Genomic DNA, 20,174 nt, shown 5'->3' on the forward strand with positions numbered 1-20,174 from the left:
TAACTACCCTCACAGACCCTTGTTTGTGTTCCTGTAAGTTGACCGGCTCAGTATCTGTATATAGAAAGTGCTTAGATAGTGTCTGGCTCAGAACCAACACTACATACTTTTAAATTTACTTTTTGGTGCCAATACTAGGGCTTGGATTTAGAGCCAAAGCATTCTCTCTCCTCCCCTCTCGACTGGCACTCTACCACTTGAGCCACAGCTCTACTTCTGGCTTTTTGCTGGATAATCTGGGATAAAGGTCTCACAGAATTTTCTGCCCAGGCTTCAGCTTCAAATTGTGACCCTCCGATCTCAGTCTCCTGAATAGCTAGGATGACAGACGTGAGCCACTGGCGCTAGTTTCCTACTGGTACTTTATTCCAAGGATGAAATTCTAATCTACCGTTCATCTCATTTAGTGCATGCCGTGGCTCTGTGATCAAGCTACAATTGTGCCACTTGTAGAGATGAGGAATGAAAGGCTCTGGTGACTTGCTTGCTGCCAAAAGCTGGTGCCAAAACTTGCTGCAAAGGTGTGTGTGTGTGTGTGTGTGTGTGTGTGTAAACCAGATGTTGAGCAAAGTGGAATAAGACAGTGGTGGCTGAGGTGGCTCAGGGGGTAGGGTTGCTCTTCACCCCCTGAAGAATTCCAGGTGGATCTTACCTGAGCCATTCAGTTTCTGCTTTGCATTTTCACTGTGGAATCTGGCCTGAGGAGAATATTCTTTCTGTGAACAGAAAGAAGAGGGGTGAGGAGCCTCTGTGAAGAGGGGATGGGGGAGGAGCTATTCATAAAGTCCTAGGTCAAAGTCAGGGTCAAAATCCTCTTCAGAGAAACAATTGGCTGGTTTCTGGAGTGAGTGTATGTGAGTGTGTGTGTGCATGTGTCTGTGTGTGCACGTGTGTGTTTGTGCATGTGTTTGTTGGATTTACAAGGCTTATACTTTTTTTTTTTTTTGGATGAACCTGGGGCTTGAACTCAGGGCCTGGGCACTGTCCCTGAGCTTCCTTTACTCACGGATAGTACTCTACCACTTGAGCCACAGCAGCAGTCCCAGATTTTTCAAAGTAGTTTATTGGAGGTAAGAGTCTCACAGTCATTTCTGCTGGGGCTGGCTTTGAACCATGATCTTTAGTCTCCTCATAGCTAAGATGATAGGCATGAGTCACCAGCACCTGGCTAGACTGATACTTAAAAGAAAATAGATGTGTTGGCTTCCCACCACTCTTGACAATATACCTGAAACAAGCAACTTTAAAGAGTAAAGATGCATCGTGGCTCTTGGTTTCAGCCACAGTTGGGCCCGTCGCTGTAGGCTGGAGGTGAGACAGAATGTCATGGAGGGGAGTGTGCATAGATCAAAGCTTCTCACCTCCTTGCAGCCAGAAAGTGGAGAGAGGAGGGAATGGGCTAGAGACTAGATCTAGCCCCCCAGGGAAGGCCCTGGATGACCTGTTTTCTCCAGTGAGGTCCACTTTGCCATTAATGTCATCAAATTATGAATTCATAACTAAAGTCCCTATTTCATTCAGGGTTTCTTAGTGTCTACCCATACACTTTTCAGTTGTAGGATCCATGAGAACACCACAGCACACTGAGCTGGCATTTCCCATAGATGCCCCTTGAGCTGGTACCGTGGAGGGAAAGTGGATAATTCCATAGAGAGAAAGCCTGAGCCAAAAGCTAGGATCCACCTGCTCCCTCCCTGCCTGGTACAATTTGGTACATGGATGGGCCTGGGCCTTTTCTCCTGAAGGCTCTCAGTTTGTGCTCTGCCACCAGGAAGGACATAGAAAAGGGACTGGCTAAGTCTCTTTTGTCTTTTTTTTTCAATAAGGTATTAAAGAGACAGACCACTTCATTTGTGGAAGAAAATTCTAGGACATAGAGAAAGGACCTCCTGCAGAGGGTGCCCAGGAAACGCCAGCTCCTTCTCCCGTCTCCCTGTGTGGAGCTGGGAAGCAGGGCCCCGCCTCCAGGGCAGTGCCAGGATCACAGTCAGCATTGTCCCAGGAGCAGCAACCACACCTGGCCTTCAAAGGGACATCTCGTGTACTCCTGCCGGCTCCTTTTGTATGCAAGACTTGAAAATAAGGCCAACTTGTAACCAGTGAAACCTCAGTGCCCAGGGTGGGGGCCTCTCCCCCTCCAAGGGCTGGGATTGGTGAGGGAGAAGACACTCCACTCACGCACAGCCTCTCGCCAAGGCCAAGGGCACTTGAGCAGCCACCCGGGTCCCTACTGACGCATTACTGGTAACTGATAGTCTTTTCCAAGGATGACGTGGATACTACAGCCAGCTCCTGTTTGTAACACCACTTAGAACTGGCAGGTGTGAGCTTAATCAGAACCGTGGCCAGTGAACGTTTGTGTATACTATTCCTAAAGGAAGTTCTATTGTATATTATGTAAAAATACCCAAATTCTGCTGACCACAACTCAGTCTTGGTCAAGCTAAAGACATTTGCATTCTCTTGTCCTTCCTGATGCCACCAGTGCCTTCTTACTTTCCCTGAGTGCTGGCAATTGCATATTGCTATCTTTCTCTCCTTTGCCCCATTGCTCCCCTAGAGTCTAAGGAAGCCTCAGTTTGAAAAGTGTCAGTAGCCGGGCGCTGGTGGCTCACGCCTGTAATCCTAGCTACTCAGGAGGCTGAGATCTGAGGATCGAGGTTCAAAGCCAGCCCGGGCAGGAGAGACCATGAGACTCCTATCTCCAATAAACCACCAGAAAACCGGAAGTGGCGCTGTAGCTCAAGTGGTAGAGCGCTCGCCTTGAGCTGAAGAGCTGAGGGACAGCGCCCAGGCCCAGAGTTCAAGCCCCACGGCTGACAAAAAAAAAAAAAAAAAAAAGAAAAGTGTCAGTGATCAGGGACCCATTGCAAGTATCCCATGGTCTACTACAATGCTCTCTAAGGAACATTTAAGTAACCTTGCTTTTTTTTTTTTTTTTTTTGTTTTACTTTTAAACATAAAAAAAATCAATTTGCAGCCACCTTTGTAAAGTACTTGAATCTCAATTGCACAGCTCAGTGACGTGGTTTATTTATTTATTTTTATAGTGTTGGGAGTTGAATCCAGAGCTTCAAGTATGTTAGGTTCTGGGATAGACCTCTATTACTTGAACCATGCCCCTAGCAATTTGTATTATTTTTGTTTGTGATATTGTGTTGGACTGGTCTCAAATTCTTGATCCTCCTGCTCCTATCTCCTGAGTAGTTGGGATTATAGGTGTATGTCACCATGCCTAGCTTTCAGTAAAGTTTTATATATGGGTTCATCTTTATAACTTCCAAGATGGAGATAGGAAACAGTCTTGCTGGGTGGGTAGGCTACAGGAGGTAGAGCCAATAATGATTGGAACAGTTGATACCTTGTGTTTTTTTATATCTTGTCTACATAGATGAGATTTTTTTGGGCACATAGAGGTCACTTCTACAAGCAATGGTTTGTATGGATGGGGAACAGATGTATTAGAAGAACTGCATCTTAGATAAACATAGATGCTGAGTATTTCTGAACTTGAGGAACACAAGGAGAGGCCCTGGAGTATTTGTCCTGAAACCTGGAATAAATCACTGTGCTAATATTCCTGGGGAAATTGATTAAGGACAGTGATGGTGATTTATGCAGATGTGTCTGCAATATCCCATGCAGATCTTGGCATACAGATGTGTGGTAGATAGCAATAACTTAATAACTGTAGTGAATACTCATTGAGTACTGGTACTGGGCTCTGCAATAAGACTATTATAGTCTTAACTGAGCCTTCTCACAATTCTTGGGGATTTGCAGGGTGTCTATTTCACATAAGGAAGATGAAGCTCTGGCCAGGTGGACCTACAGCTTCCTGAGTAGACTTGAGGGACCTTCATGTGTGCGCAAGATAACAAGAGCCCACATCCCATTTTTCAGAGGATGAAACTGAGTTAGAATGGTTAAGGAGCGCTGCTCTGTGAGATCAGCTGGGCAAGGCTCCTCTCTAGCTAAATCTTAAGGGTTAAATGCTTTTAATGCAGATCTCTGGGCCTCCGAGCCCCCATCCCCACCCCATTTCCCATTCCCTAAGGCCCAAGCCAGTGTGAGTCTCAAGACCCATCCCAGACCTTCACAAAGCCACACTATTGTATGTGACCCTGCCACCTCTCCTTCCTCCATCACCAGGGATGGAAGGAACCCAACCCTGTAATCCTTCCTTCAAAATGCAAGATGCTATTGCCAAAACCTGGGGCCCACTTACATCACACTGGTATTGAGTTCTCAGACCAGGTGCTGGTAGCAAGGCTTTCTGTTTTCCATCAAAGGAAGACTCCACCTGTCCCCAAGGTCTTACAGCTCCCTTCATCTAGCCCCTCTGGCCTTGAAGGCCCAGGATACTACCCTACTATATCCTCAGCTGAGGCCTTGGACAAGAAATGGCCTGCTCAGCAAAGAGCTAAGGGTGTCTGAGTACATGCACAGAGACTGACACTGTGAAATGGTAATAGCAGACCAATAGATGATTTTAAGCATTGGCGGCTGCCACCAAATTACTCTCCAGAATGGCTGTAGCACCTCAATAACCACCATGAGTATCTGACATTCCTGTTCTTCCCTTTCCTCACCCATACTGGGTACTACTGAACACTGATTGGAAAACAAATTGTGGGAAGTTGGCAAAGTGGTTGGTTTGACTTATGGAGGTGAGAGCAGATGGGTCAGGGCTCAGGACCGGCTTCCAGGGTGCCATTGATGTTCTGTTTCTGGATCTGAGTGGCGATGGTATGGATATTTTCAGTTTCTCAAGTTTATTAGGTGACATGTTTATGAGAGATGCTTTTTTTCTTTTCTTTTCTTTTTTTCCTGGGTCCGGTCGTGGAGCCTGAACTCTGGGCCTGGGCGCTGTCCCTCAGCTCTTCAGCTCAAGGCTAGCGCTCTACCACTTGAGCCACAGCGCCACTTCGGCTTTTTTCTTTTTGCTTATGTGATGCTGAGGAATCGAACCCAGGGTCTCATGCATGCAAGGCAAGCGCTCTACCACTGAGCTACCTTCCCAGCCCCAGAGATGCTTTTTTTTCTATAGGCATGTTATTCTTCAATATAAAAGGGAGAGAGGGGGAGGAAAAAGGAAGGGAGGGAGAAGAGAGGAGAGGAAAGGGTAGAGTACCAGCCTTGAGTGAAAATGCAGAGTGAGATAATGAGCTCAGCTATGACTCCAGACAGGCCCCAAAGAGGAATTGTATAATCTATTCTCTGGTGGAATGAGACTGAAGCTTTCTACTTCAGCTCTAGCCTCCCAAGGCCCTGCTTAGAAGCCACAGGAAAGGGCTATCTGGGTTTGTCATTACAAAGTTCTTGACTCTTGTGCATCTCTCTGTGGATCTCGGCCCTCCCTCCCTCCCTCCCTCCCTTCCTTCCTTTAAACTATATTTTATTATATTGAAGTAGTTGTACAAAAGGGTTACTTACTATTCAACCAATCAGTTTGTGAATACAGTGCATCTTGACAGATGTCACCCCTTAGATCATTCTCCCCCGCCCCTTCTAGCACATCCTTTCCTCTCAATTTCCTAGTTTCGTAGGATAGGCGTTGAATGTTATGACTGTATTCTCTCCCCCATTCTCTCTGTCTACCCCCTTCTCCTTACCTCTCCACCTTTCAAGTGCCATTTTCCTGGCATTCATTTTGTTGGACTGTGAGTTTTTCTAAGGAATCACACAACTTGGATTCTCCTTTGCAAGTATCACACTTTGTTTAGTATGTCTGTATACACTTGCACTCACCCCCCCCCTTTAAAAAAACTTGTATATTTGTAAATTATATCTAGCTTCCACATATGAGAGAAAAATATATATCCTTTGTTTCTCTGGGCCTGACTTACTTTGCTTAACATAATTTTTTCCCCGAAAAGGGTGTAATATCATTCTTCCTAGTGGATATGTATATGTATCATGTTTTCTTGATCTATTCATCTATTAAGGGGCATCTAGGCTGATCCCATTCGTTGGCTGTGGTGAAGAGTGTAACCATGGGCATAGTTGTCAGCACTTTATTAAGTTGGAGAACCCTCTAGAAGCAGCTACTGGGGCTGGTGAGCCCAGGGATATAAGCATCTGGCTTTCTATTAAAGGGATCCCACATCCAGGCCTGGGGACCCACTGGTTGTGGCTGGCCATGTGCTTGGGGCCACTGGAGTGGGTCTTGACATAGATTAATTTCATTTTAAACTGCTTAGTTGCATTGGATTTTACAGGAATGTTCTGGTAAGTTCTGCAATGATTTCTGAAGTCATGCTAATAATCACTTCTGGAACGTGTTTGTTGGATGGATTTGGAATTTGGGAGAAAACAGACTTATTTTTCTTTTCTTTAAGCAGATTTGGTTTCTGACGTCTACATGGTGTAGGTACATGGATGGGGCCAAGGGAAGGGACTTGGTAAGAGGCTCTTGGAGGTCAAGGACATAGATCTCCATTAATCCCGACTTTAGCATAGAGGACAAGCAAGCCTTCCTGAGGGCCCAGCCTGTAGGAAGTAGAGCTTTGAGATCATGTGAAATAACAGGCCAGGAGAGCCCATGAACTGTGATTGTGGGCAGAAAAGAGGAAAGAGAGGAAATGCGGAAGGGCCTTGCCAGTGAGAAGATAAGGGCAGTTCTCAGTAGGTGAAATCCAGAACAGCCTATAAATGTAAGCAAAATGGGCTGGGTGGCCTCCTGGGTGGGGGTGGGGGCTACACACTCAAGCTACAACAGAGAATCCTCTTCCACCTCTCAGATTGGCAAAAATAAAGAGAGAATGATACCCAGTGTTGTAGAGGGTGTGCGGAAATAGACAGTAGACACGCTAGTTTGCTTCCGGAGGAATGATCCAGGTGAAGGCTACCCCGCAGGGAAATGTGCCCAAAGCCCTACAAATTACACATCATAATAGCTGTGCCTTTCCACTTGCAAGAATTGAAGGAAAGAACTGAACATATGCATGGGGTGCTCATAATAATAAAAAGATGGATAGCTAGGAGCTAGGGCTCACACCTCCTACCTACTCGGGAAGGAGAACTCTAAATGATCTGGGATCAGTGCCAGCCACCACAGCTAAGCCTGTAGGCTATAATCTCCAATTAACCAGCAAAATGTTGGAAGTGGAGGTGTGGCTAAAGAGATAGAGTACCAGATGTGAGAAAAAAAAAGCCAAGGGAAAATTTGAGGTTCTGAATTCAAGGGCCAGTACTGGCACACACATACACACCCCAACAATAACAAATTAAAAAAAAAAAAGATTTGTGATAACAGGAATGTGAAGATAAGGATGATTGAATGTACTATGTTAGCTGTACAAAATGTGACAATCTATGGCGAAAATAATGTCATAGATCTATGTTTACTAATACAGAAGATACATTTTATCTGTTTTTGAAAATTATATAGAAAATAACATTACAGATTTGGTTATATATTGTGCTATGTGGTATTATACTATATGTTTGGTGTTGCTTATGTATTTACATATCTATATGAACTAAAACATTTGTGCACGTTGATGTGTGTACACAGGTGTGTTACAGATGGATCTGACCTGAATTTATGTGGAAAGTATTTGGAAGGATATGAGTCAGATAATCTTATGATTTTACTCAAGTGGTAGAGACTTTTACTCATTCATTTCTGTGGCTCTCTGCATTTTTTTTTGCAATGAAGTTATGTTACTTTTATCATCAGCAAAATAATTAGCTACACGTTAGTTTAAGAAAACAAAGGAAGCTGCTAGGCTTACCTCATTGGTAACAGTCCACCAAGTTGCAATCAGACCTTCAGTCCAAGGCTGTCTCCAGCTCTGCTGCACATTTGGAGACTTACCAAGGGCCACCTCAAATTTTGGTAATAATAATAATAGGAATTAGGATGACAATAAGGTCCATTTTCTGAACACTCCCTGCACCAGAAATCAACTGAGCCCTTCACATGCATTTTTCAGCTGGGGCTTCATGGTTTCCTGAGGGGTAGGGATGATCAAGGAGCTGAAGTAGGGAATCTGCTGGTGACTTCCTGAGGGAAAGCAGACCCAGGGGATAGCAAAGGAGTCAGGGAGGGAGGGAGGTGGAGGGGCACGAGAAAAGTCCATTGAATCTAGCCTCAGCCTCCATGGAGAGTTGGGAGAGTTAATGATTCCATAGCAATACTGCTCCACTTTCCTTTATTTTTCCTCTTCGTGTCAGTACTGGGGCTTGAACTCAGGGCCTGGGTACTGTCACTTAGCTTTTTCCACTCAAAGCTGGCCTTCTTTCATTTGAGCCATACTTCCAGTCTTTGGTGGTAGTTGGAGATGAGGAGTCTTCTGGACTTTTGAACCTGGGCTGGCTTTGAACCCCAATCCTCAGATCTCAGCCTCCTGAGTAGCTAAGGAGGACAGGCATGAGCCTCCAGTGCCCAGCTGATACCACTATCTTTAGGTAAGGGGGACTGGAAATGTGTACTTCCTGTCAGTCATTGGCTGTAGTCCAATGGAAAGATGGTAAGCGTGGAGCTGGACCCTGCCCAGGTAGCTGTGGTAAGGTACTGCCCTTGACTAATACACATCCTTGACCAGATGTCTTCCTTCTGAGGGAAGGGTTGTCCTTGTGAGCAACCAAGCCCCCCAGAAACTCGGCACTGCCTACTTCCTACAATTAGCAGCCCCATTGTACAGATAGGAAAACCATGGCAGAGTGGTTGAGTAACTTGCCTAAGGTTACCCAGTTGGTAAAGACTGGGTTGGTAGTTCAAGTCTGCCATTCCCACTCCCCACTGGGAAGCTAGCTTGCATGTGCACGTTCACAGCCGCCCTTCCCCTGGCCCTCTGTGTTTCAAATTAGCATCTGGGTTGGTCCCTAAGCAGTGTCGGGAGGACTTTGGAAGAAGGCAACCACACAGAGCCTTTGTGTTTCTGCAGTGACCCCTGAAGGTTGTGATTGTTGGTTGCTAGGAGACATTTCTCAAGGAAGATTCCTTTGGAAAGGGAGCTCAGGCTTTGTCTGTAGTCCAGCATTCTTCTAGGAGATTAACATCCAAGCTCATGTTCCCCAACATATGAATGGTAGATCCAGTTCCTTCTCCCATTGGTTCTTCCAGGCCTCAGCTCAGTGTTTACCTTGGGTTGAAAACAGTTCTGATGCCAGACTCAGAAGCCTAGAGAGAAAGGGCCTTTTGAGATGATCTATCTGCACCCCTATTTTTACCCGGGGAGAGCAAGGCACAGAGAATGGAGGGGCTCTCATGATGCCTTAGGCGGCAGTGACTTGATTTGTCTCTTGTTGTCCATGGCAGCTTCCCACGGGCACTTCCAGGAGGAACTCAAGGTGTGCGGACCAGAGCAGTTTCCTTGCCAGTCCTGCATTTCAAAGCCTTTATTGTTACTTCACTCAGGTGGGAATGGGTTGCTGGCATTAATTGGGCACCTACTATGTCAAACACTGGTACTTTAGGGTCTTCATATACTACCTCTGCCCACCGAGTCATATTGGAGTCAATGCCTTCTGGCTTTTTTGTTTCTTTGGCTAAGGGTCACATCCTGCATCTTTGCCCATCTAGAAGATTCATAGTCTGGGAGTTTGAAGGCTCTGGATTCTGTTCTGTTTTTCAGATGAGTGAGTTGAGCAGACAGCCCAGTTTCTAGGTGATCCCCTTGGAATTCCAGGCACTTGGTGTGCATTTAAATAATGGAGAACAGAGGAACTGGTTTTGGACTTGGTGAAGGAAGAAATGTGCTCAGCACTGGCTATTCCCTCAGTTGCTAGCCTGGCAGACTCGGCTCCAAACTTTCTCCTTGGAGCAACCTGAGGGTTTTGATTTTAGGCTTCATTGTTGCAAGTGTGGCCCTGTCACACCAGAGTGCATTTGCACCCCTTAGACTCCATCTTTCCAGGGTCTGAGCCCGGTGCCCGGATGAAGGTTCTTCGCTGGCTTCCAGTACACCTTGACCTTTAGTATCTCTGTTTGCTTCTAACTCCAAGTCAGCTGATCTCTGGTCTATTGCGGGGAGTCTCACCCTGTCCACACATACCTCCCTTAGCCCTGAGGTAAGGGGGGCGCGGGTCAAGGAAACCTACATAGACTTTGGAGGCTTTCCTCTCTAACTTCCTGTCCTGCCCCAGACCTGCCTCTGCCTCCTGAGCTCAGAGGAACAATTGTGCCCTGTTCTGAGAGGCTTGGGGAATTGTCCCAGGATGAGCCCAGGTGTGCATGTTTGTGTGTGTGTGTCTGTGTGTGTGTCTGTCTGTCATAGCTCACTGGTCACCCCGGAAGAATGGCCTCGTATTTCCTCATGTGTCATATTGGCTTTGGTGGTAGGGTGTGCTGGTTCCAGGCTTGGCTGGAAGGTGAAGAACCTGTGAGGGCCCTTTTCTCTCCATACACAGTCTTGGAGAAAGGGACTGATGCCTTTGTTTGATGGGGACACTAAGGTCAAGAGGGGGGAGGGGGTCCAGTAATTGCCTAAATGGCAAAGTGGCAGAGTCAAGAACCAGGTCTGTGAGGAAAACCCCACACCTTAGCTTTGTGTTAACCCACTTCCACAGAAAAGCTAACGTGGAAAGTACATTTTGCTGTTACCATCATTCAAAGAGTAGTGTTTTCAGAGCCAGTTTGGTAACTTTCCACACTTTATTTCCACCCAGGATATTCTTTTCCCTCCCCTTTCCTTTCCTTTCCTTTCCTTTCCTTTCCTTTCCTTTCCTTTCCTTTCCTTTCCTTTCCTTTCCTTTCCTTTCCTTTCCTTTCCTTTCCTTTCCTTTCCTTTCCTTTCCTTTCCTTTCCTTTCCTTTCCTTTCCTTTCCTTCCTTTCCTTTCCTTTCCTTTCCTTTCCTTTCCTTTCCTTTCCTTTCCTTCCTTTCCTTTCCTTTCCTTCCTTTCCTTTCCTTTCCTTTCCTTTTTCTCTTCCCTTCTCTTCCCTTCCCTTCCTCTCTCTCTTCCCTCTATCTCTCTTTCTGTCTTTCATGACTGGGATTTGAACTCAGGGTCTGTGCTCTTACTTGGCATTTTCCACTCAAGGCTCTACCATTTGAGCCACATATCCACTTTTAGTTTTTTGTTGATTAACTGAAGATAAGAGTCTCATGGACTTTTCTGCTTTGGCTGGCTTTGAAACAAGATCTTTAGATCTCAGCCTCCCAAGTAGCTAGGATTACAGGTGTGAGTCACTGGTATGGGGCTGGATCTTTATTTCTGTTTCTGGGTGGCTGGTCATTGGTCTTCAGATGGGTGATTGATTATAGTCACTTCTTGTGGTAAAACTACCTTTCTCTGCTGTGGCTCATTATGACCACAGTGGGAAGTTTAAGATGGGGAACTAAGATCTCTACCTTACAATATGCTGTAGCCCATCATTCACCTCCTGCAGAAGAAGAGCCGATCAGATCAAGGTCGTGTTTTCTGACTGTATTCCCATTCTTTTCTATCTAAAGCTACTTTTTCAGTTTAACTTCTCATGACTTCTTGTCCACATGTTCCCTAACTTTCAGCCTCTGATGTTGTTATGCACTAATAGGAAACTATAACAATGGGCTTTGTAGTGCAAAATCTAGGGTTGCTTTCTTCCCACCTACTGTCTGTGTGTTACATAGTCAAGACACCACTCTGAACCCAAGTTTTTGCACCTTTAAATGGGTGCAGATTTGGGAGAGTTAGAAATAATGAATGTAAAGGACCTGGAATCTGGCACAGAATAGGTTGTTTAATCATCATTAGAAGTTAAGAATTGCTTGTGGCTCAGGCTTGTAATCCTAGCTGCTCAGGAGTCTGAGATCTGAGGACTACAGTTTGAAGCCAGCCTAGGCAGGAAAGACCGTGAAACCCTTATCTCCAATTAATTTGAGAAAAATCTGGAAGTGGCACTGTGACTCAAGAGACTGAAGGGCAAAAGGAGTCTTGAGCAAAAGGAGCCCAGGGACAGTGCCCAGGCCTAAAGTTCCAGCCCCAGGACTGGTTTAAAAAAAAAAAAAAAGAAGACTTAATTCTTAAGTTTTAAACTCAATTGACTTTTCTAAATTTTTGATAATCATAGATGACAATGACAACGGGGCGGGGAGAGATTTTGCTTAAAATAATCGAAGGAGAATTGACTTGCCCCTTAATCCCCAGCACCCTAACCTGTCCTGGGCTCTACCCTCCTGTCCCCTCAAGAGTTGGCATGTGTTTGTGGGGGGGCACCTGGCTTCTGGAATGGGGTAAAGAGGAAAAAAAAAATCAGCAGTGAGGCCTGGCCCAGATCCCATTACGCCAGATGAGATCGCATTTCCACATCCTGGCTCCATGAACAGGGCCGAAGAGCAGGCAGGCAGCCACTTCCCTGGCTATTCAAGTAGAAAATTACAGGTACCCAAAATAGCCTGGGCATTCTTTTATTAATGAATAAGCAGCAAGTTGGAGGAGCCGGAGTGGGGGGGTGCCTAGTGCCACTGGCGCTGGTTCATGATCTGCAGGCTCTGACTCCCCCGGCGGAGGGGAGGGTCTCTTGGGGCCTGGGGCAGGTGGTGGGAACAGGGCCTGGTCATGGGGGAAAGAGGAGGCCAGGCCCTACCACTCAGGAGCTAGATATCGCCTGGTCCCCAGGGCCTTGCTTCCCACCTGGCGCAGCAGGGGAGCTGCAGAGCAGAGCCCCTCCTCATCTTTTGTTTCTAGCTGTGTGGCTCTGGGTAAGTGACTTAACCCTTCTGAGCATTTATTTCTTCTGTGAAATAGGATAGGCTGAAACTCAGAGAAATCTATTTTTTTTCCTCCTGGCTGTCATGTTAATACTTTGCTTGTGGTAGACAAGGTAGAAAGTGAATATAAACAATATAAAAATGACTGTTTTCTCTCTCTCCCCGGTGCCCTGGGCACCTTTGTCAGGATTCACATCAGATGTCACCCTCCTGTTTTTTTCCTGCGTTTGCGGAGAAGTGGCCGGCCCTGCTTATACCTGAGTGGCTGTGCTCTAGAACGGAGCCATGGTCACTTACAGCTCATAATTGTCCCTCAGTCACAGACACTATGAGCCTGATCCTAACCCACCTGCCACAGCCACACACCCCCAAGAGACTCCCCCCACAGAGCCACCTAGCAATCAGGGGGAAGGGAAAGCCTCATGCATGTCCTGGCTATGGGTGTAGGGCCAGAGTTGAGACCTGGAGCATCCTGCTGGGGTCACCTGTAGCCATCCCTCTGGCAGGTGCAGTGCACACGTGCTGGCCTGGGTGTGGCTGTGGCCCCGCCTCTCTTCTCTGGAGGGTGGTGTCAGAAAGCAGCAGCCTTGCCCCTGGCCTCCTCCTGATTGGTCAGTGTTAATCAGGACGCAGAATGCTTAGGCACATAGGAGAGCATTGATTGGAGTGTTCTGTCTTCATTAGCACCAGTTGGAAGGAGACAGCCTAAGCATGCGCCTTAATGGAGCCTGACTGAAAGGGGCCAGTGAGCCGAGTCTTTTGTAGGGTAGAATTAACGGGATGGGACTTGCTTCCGGGGCCTCATCCGTGGTACTGGGCGGTGACATCCAGGCAAGCAGGTGGCCAACAGTGTACGCTGAGATGCGTTCTGGAGCCTGATTTTTGGGCTCATCACTGGCCTGTTGTGTCTAACCTTTCTGATCTTATTTTTCTTTTTCACATTTTTTCACATTTTTTTTTTATTGTGAAAATACCATACAGAGGGGTTACAATTACATGGGCAAGATAATGAGTACATTTCTTATCAAGCATTGTAGCCTCCTCCTTTGTTTCCCCTTCCCATCCCTTTCCATCCTCCCCCCGTCCCCCCACCCAATCCTCCCCGCCCCCTCACCCCCACATCAAAGTTGTAAAGTTCATTTTCAACATAACGACTTGTACATCTCATTGTTGCAATGGGTCCACCTGTATCCCTATTTAAACGATTTTTTTTCCCCCTTCTCCTCCACAAATTATACCGACATCAAATACATTGAAAGCAGGGGTTATACTGTGGGGGAGGGACATACAAAACAATAAAGAAATAATCTTATAAATGTGTTAGAAACAATCGCATGAAAGAAAAAAAAAATTGAATACATATCTTAGGGTTCATTTCCCTAACTCTGATCTTATTTTTCAAACTATAAAATGGGGGTGACAACCGTATCACCTTCATGTAAAGTAGTTAGGTAGAACCCTGCACATTAGAACTATAACTAATAGGAAAGTACTATTTCCTTCATGGCCATGAAGAAAGGAACAGGCAAACTATCTCAGTACATCCTATGTTCTGACTGTGGAAAGACACTCCTTTATGGATCTGCTGAGGTCGAGTTCTCCCTCCTAGGAAATTTCTGCACATTCTTAGGGACATAGGGCAGTGTGAATCCCCAGTACAAACCACCATGAGCCCGTAAGTGTAGTCTAACTCAAAGAAAGAAGAACAGATGTGTGTCAAAATATATTGACTAGGCATTGAAGAAATAAGAAACAACCCCCAAAAGCAATAAACCAGAAATTCATCAAACAGTCTATGGGTATATTCTCCATTCATAGAGTATTACATCCCCAGGAAAAATGTCTTGGCATGAGAGCATGCCCCTGTGTGTTGTGGAGCATGGATAAGATGCTGTAGCACAGAAACTACGTGGGCATGTGGAGGAGTTCAAGTCCACAAGACACAGTGTTCCAGTGCTGTGGAGTTTTCTACTGGAACATTGTATTATCAAGTATAGGAGAAGTTTAAAACAACGACGGGAACAAAGTTCACTTTTAAAGATAACAAGAATGCGAGGCTGGGCACCAGTGGCTCATGCCTGAAATTCTGGTTACTCAAGAAGTGGAGATCTGAGGATCATGATTTGAAGCCAGATTGGGCAGAAAAAGTTCTTGAGATTTAAAAAAAAAATTCCAATTACCTAGGAAAAAGCCAGAAGTGGAGCTGTGGCTCAAGTGGTAGAGCACCAGCTGTGCGCAAAAAAGCTAAGAGAGAGTACCCTGGCCTAGTTCAAGCCTTACTAATAGCACACAAACAAACTAAGCTAATATAGGATGTGTAGAAAGCAAAGAACAAAACCAAAACACCCAGAGGCTCCTTGTCCTCATCTACTGCCGTTCACCCATTGTGTCAGGAGTGGGGCTTACTTGGTCTTGACCCAGGAGGGTGTGCAAGGTCTTGTCCTTGCTACAACGCCAATCAGCCTGCCCTCCATTCTCACTGTTTCTCCTGCTTTGTTCTCCTCTGTCTGGACTGCAGTAGCATCTCTTTGCAAGGAGATGGTTGATCTATCCAACTCTGCCTAGCAGTTTGTTTCGCCAGATCGAAATAACAACCAAAATCAGGGCCATTGATTGAGCTCATACTATGCATGCCCAGCTCTGTAAGTTTGATCAGCCCACACAGCAAGAAAGCTGAGGCTGAAAGGTCAAGGCACTGGCTAGTGAGGAGAGGAACAAAGAAGAAAAGAGATTTGCCTGACATCCTAGCCCAGGCTTCTAATGCAATACTAAAAAATGACACCAGCTAGTTGGCCCTGGGCCTCTCAGCCCAGCTCAGTGGCCTGTCACCCTCTGGCCCTTGTGCCCACCCTGCCCTAACCCTGCCCAGACTCCTGCCTGGCTGAGTTGAATTCAGTGTCCAGAGTAGCAGCCAGGCCTCCTCCATCCTCTAGATTTACACACACACAAATCTCTCCTTGGGAAGATGCTACCCTGTTCTTGTCTGTCTCTTCCAAGAAGCCTTCTGCTTCTCTGCTGCCCTTTTCTAAGGGCTGGTATCAACCCTAGGGCATTACTCTCAGAAGCTCAACCCAGTATCCTTTGGTTTACCATGATGTGATGGAGACTTGGCCAGGCAGGAGGATGCTATGGCTCTTAGGGCCTGTCCATGGTCTAGGTCACGAGTGCCCTAGACAACTATTGCTCCCTGCACCTGTAGCTCTGGGAAGCCAGCCAAGGGTCGAGAGCTGCTGCAGGGGCTGGATCACACCGGTGTAAGTCATCTGGGATTCTCTGCCTGCTCACCTGACTGAGGGACAATCTTGGAAAAAAAATGCCACTGGAATTTTCCACTGATTGTGGCCTGGCTCTGTCTAAAGGAAAGAGAGTCCATGGCATTTCATTAGCCAGCCCTGACTAACTGGCAGAGGGGACATGTTTGTGCACACAGGCTAAAAGCAATCTGAGACCCAGTGGCTCCTGCCCAGGGTTGTGGGAGTGTCTTAGGTTTTGTTTTCTTTCTTTCTTTCTTTTTTTGCCTATCTGTGTTTGTCAGTGGATTGTCCTGTTGTGACTTATTTACCCCCCCCCCCCACTGTCCTGGTTTAATTTTGATATCAAAGTTATTTTATTACTATAAAATGAAGTAGGGAAGCAGTTCCTCATTTTTAGGAGGTTTCCCCCCAAACCAAATTGGTAGATTCCCTTCAAGTTTAGTAGAACTCAGCTATAAAAGTGATCTTCTCGTGGGCTTCCTCTAGGAAAATCAACTTATGATTGCTTTAAATGTTAGTGGCGATTCTCCTCCCTTCCTCCCTCTCTCCCTCCCTCCCTCCCCTCTCACCTTCTCTCTGTCTTTCTTTTTGTTTCTTTCTCTCTCCCTTCCCTTCCCTTTTTTCTTTTGGTGGTTCTGAGGATTGAACTCAGGGCATTTGCCAGACAAATGTTCTACCACTTGAACTACACTCTTAGTTTTCTATTCCTCCTTAAGTTCATTTTGTTCAACAACATTTTCTAGATGTTTTTAAAAAACTCAGACATTTTCAGGTCATAGGTAATCTTTACTCTTGATTTTTTTTTTAACTTGGATTTTTTTCCCTTTGTTTTTTTTGGTACTGGGAACCAGACCCAGATGTTGTATTCAAGTGCTTTGCCACTGAACTACATTTGACCCCTCTTTACTCTTTAAATAATGAACATTGGGCCACATTACTCTTCAATATTATATTTGTTTTCCACTTCATTAGTTCTTTCTCATTCCTTCTGGGCATTGTAATTGGATCCTATCATTTTTTTAAACCATATTCTTAGGCATCTGGCTGATTAAATATCAACTTAACAATATATTCATCTAAGGCTTCGGACTTGTCTGTAAGTACTGTTTTATCTGAGTTCCTGAAGTTTCAATATATAGTATTTTGTTAGCATTCAGTCTGAACACTTTCTCAGTATCTTCCATGTTCAATTTGGAAGCGCTTTACATTTTCCTAAGATATGTTACTTGTTCCTGGTTTGGTAATCTTAGGTAAATCTTATGCTTTAGTTACATTGCAGACACGATGATGTGCATGACACTCAGCCTTTGGTATCTGCACTTTTTTGGCACCTAAGATATGGTTAACATTCATAAATATACCATGGGCATTTGAAAAAAACAACAGAAAACAACCCAGGGGTTTCTAAATCCATCTTGTAAATCAAACTTGTCAACTTTTTTTTAATCAAGGGAAGCCCATAATAAGATACCAGTATATACACACCAGGTTCGCAAAAGTTAGAAAGCTTGGAAAATGCAACCTATGGATAAAGAGGCATGGGAGCAGTATGGTTCCATGCGTAGTGTAAGAGTGCAATGTGTCACAGCAGTTTGGCTGGGTTTTACCTGGTAGAGGTGAGAATGTACTTATCCTGTGATGTCTAAGTTCATCCCTGAGAGACAAAGAAATTCGTGTCCATCACCAACAGCGTGGCTAGATAGTTGTAGTCAATTTATACAAGGGAGCACTGCACAATGCCTTCCAGATGCACCTAGCAACATATGGAACCTCAAGGCGTAGCATTAGAAGAGAAAGCAAAGTGCAAAAGACCAATACATTGATGCCACTCACATCAACTTAGAACGAAGGCTGTTTAGGACTTAGAGATTGCAGGGCAATGTATGGTAGAGTGGTCACCTGTGACAGAGCAGAGGAGGGGGGAAGTTGAGGGGAGAAGGGGAAGGAGGGCAGAGACCAGGATCTTCTCTGATGGCACTTGGGCTGTTGGCTTCAGCCTTTGCTTAGGTCCCAGGGTGTTTGGGTCTGTGCTTGTATTTTCAGAGCATCTTGTAGCTACATAATAACTACATGAAATACTTAAAACTTTTAATAATTGCTAGGCACTGGTGGCTCATACCTGTCATCCTAACTATTCAAGAGGCTGAGATCTGAGGATCTCGGTTCGAAGCCAGCATGGGCAGGAAAGTCTGTGAGACTCTTATCTCCACTTAACCAGCAAAAAACTGAAAGTGAAGCTGGGCTCAAGTGGTAGAGTGCCAGCCTTGAATGAAAAAGCTAAGGGATGGAGCCCAGGCCCTAAGTTCAAGCACCGGTCCAGAACAAAATAGTTTTCTTTAAGAAAATAATTAGAATGAAAAAATTTAAGGTTGTACCTATCCCCAAACCATGTCTGAGGAAGAATATAACCACAGTTATACACTAAACTATGGTGTACTGTGTCTCCAGTCATATGAAGAAGGGGTTTTAGAATGCAGGAAACAACAGCTCAGGTGAGCTCACCTGCAGCCTCCTAGGGGCATGGGCCTAGGCGGAGCTCCCTAGTCCTTAGGATCACCAGCCAGGGAGTGCTTTCTAGAAGGGAGTTCTAACCATGGAAGCTGTGCCTCCAGAGTGGGGCTGGTTGAAGGGCATCGCCATTCTTCAGACAGGGCCATAGGCTCTGGTTCTTGGTGATACTTTCTTCTTGATCATTTCATGGCACCCAAGTTTCACTTCAAGCCCCATGACGGCTCCACCTCCATGGTTTTGAGATCTTCTTCCTTCCTCCTCCAGGCCAGGTCTTTGTTAGGAGATGAGGCTAAGGTATAAGGAAGGGGCAGCCTGCTTTTTTGGGGGTGTTTCCAGGCTGGTATCTATTTGGAGTCATGACATTTGGTATGGGGTCAGTTCTTTCACAAGAGGCAGCATGCGCTTTCCTAATTCCTGAGCAGCTTGTGAGCAGTGTGTGGACTTGGGACTGGGCTGGTAAGGCTGGTGTTTCTTCCAGGGCCCCGTCCAGTGTGGACCTCAGAATGAAACCTTGAAGTCCATTTGCAGATGAGGCATGAGCTCCCTCTGGGGCAGTTGTCCATGCACTTGTCTGCTCTTGCCACTTGTATGTCAGACCTGTGGAGGGCTCCAAACATCAGGGTGAGTGATGGCCAAGCCAAGCCTGATGTGACCCAAGGGAAGGCTAGGCAAAGATCATTTCACTCTGGCAAGTAAAGCAATACACCTGCAGAGCGGGAGACCATGGCAGGGACTTCAGGTAGAGGTCAGGGAAGGCCTGGCTCTGAGCTCAGATCCAAGGGACTTGGTCCAGAGAGCACCAAGTGGAGATACTGTAGGTATAGAGAATCCAAGGTGGGAAAGAGCTTTGCATGCTGGGAAAAATTGAGTGGAGGGGGGGATGGGGGGGCGGAGGAAGAGCCCACTGTGGCTGGAGAGGGTGGGAGGAGCCTTGAGTGGTATGGGAGCGGGCCAATGGTTTGGATTTCCAAGTTACTGCGCTAGAAGGGTTTTCTCCAGGGGAACAGAGGGTCAAATTCCAAACCAAAGTGCTAGAGTCTGGTTCTGCTGTGGTGAGAACACTGTACTGGGTAGGAGCTAAGGTGGCCTGCAGGGAGGGGACTGTATGGAAGGTAAGTTGATGGAAGACAGATGGGATTCTTCCAGAGTGGCAGAGTTTCAGGGGCTTGAGAAGTATACCCACCGAGTCCAGAGGCAGCTGGGGTCACTGTTAGGAATTGAAGTATACTTCCCCCCAGCCCCCACCCCCCAAAAAAATCCCAGCTCCTAGAACCTGTGAATATAGCCTCCTTTGGACACAGGTCTTTGCAGAGGTAACAAAGGTGATGAACCTCAACTGGACTGGTATCTTTCTTTCTTTTTTTTGCCAGTCCTGGGGCTTGAACTCAGGGCCTGGGCACTGTTCCTGAACTGCTTTTGCTCAAGACTAACTCTCCACCACTTGAGCCACAGCACCCCTCCCGGCTTTTTCTGTGCATGTGGTACTGAGGAATCAAAGCCAGCGTTGCATGCCTGCTAGGCAAGCACTCTACCTACCGCTAAGCCTGGACTGGGGTCTTTATAAGAGACTCGGGCATGTGGGGAAAAGGCAGTGCATATGTGAGCCCCAAGTGCTGGAGACAGCCCCCCAACCCCAAGCTCAGCCGAAAGATGAAGAACAGACCCCTCCTCCCCTCACAGCCTGGGTTGTATTGATTTCAGCGTGCAGCCTTCAGAACCGGGAGAGAACAAATTCCTGTTGTTTTCAGTCACTGGCTGCTGCGGCCC

At 46.2% G+C, this 20,174-nt stretch overlaps 1 non-coding gene across 1 annotated transcript; it reads right to left on the bottom strand.

Annotated features, from left to right (window-relative positions):
- Positions 1–5,172: 5,172 nt before the first annotated feature.
- LOC138824914 (small nucleolar RNA SNORA26) lies at positions 5,173–5,293 on the bottom strand. The gene has a single exon (XR_011371226.1). It is a non-coding gene; the product is annotated as a small nucleolar RNA SNORA26 (small nucleolar RNA).
- Between the last annotated feature and the right edge of the window lie 14,881 nt (positions 5,294–20,174).

This window comes from Dipodomys merriami, unplaced genomic scaffold (assembly GCF_024711535.1).
Source record: "Dipodomys merriami isolate MVZ:Mamm:240054 unplaced genomic scaffold, mDipMer1.0.p SCAF_13, whole genome shotgun sequence".
NCBI classification, from domain to species: domain Eukaryota; kingdom Metazoa; phylum Chordata; class Mammalia; order Rodentia; family Heteromyidae; genus Dipodomys; species Dipodomys merriami.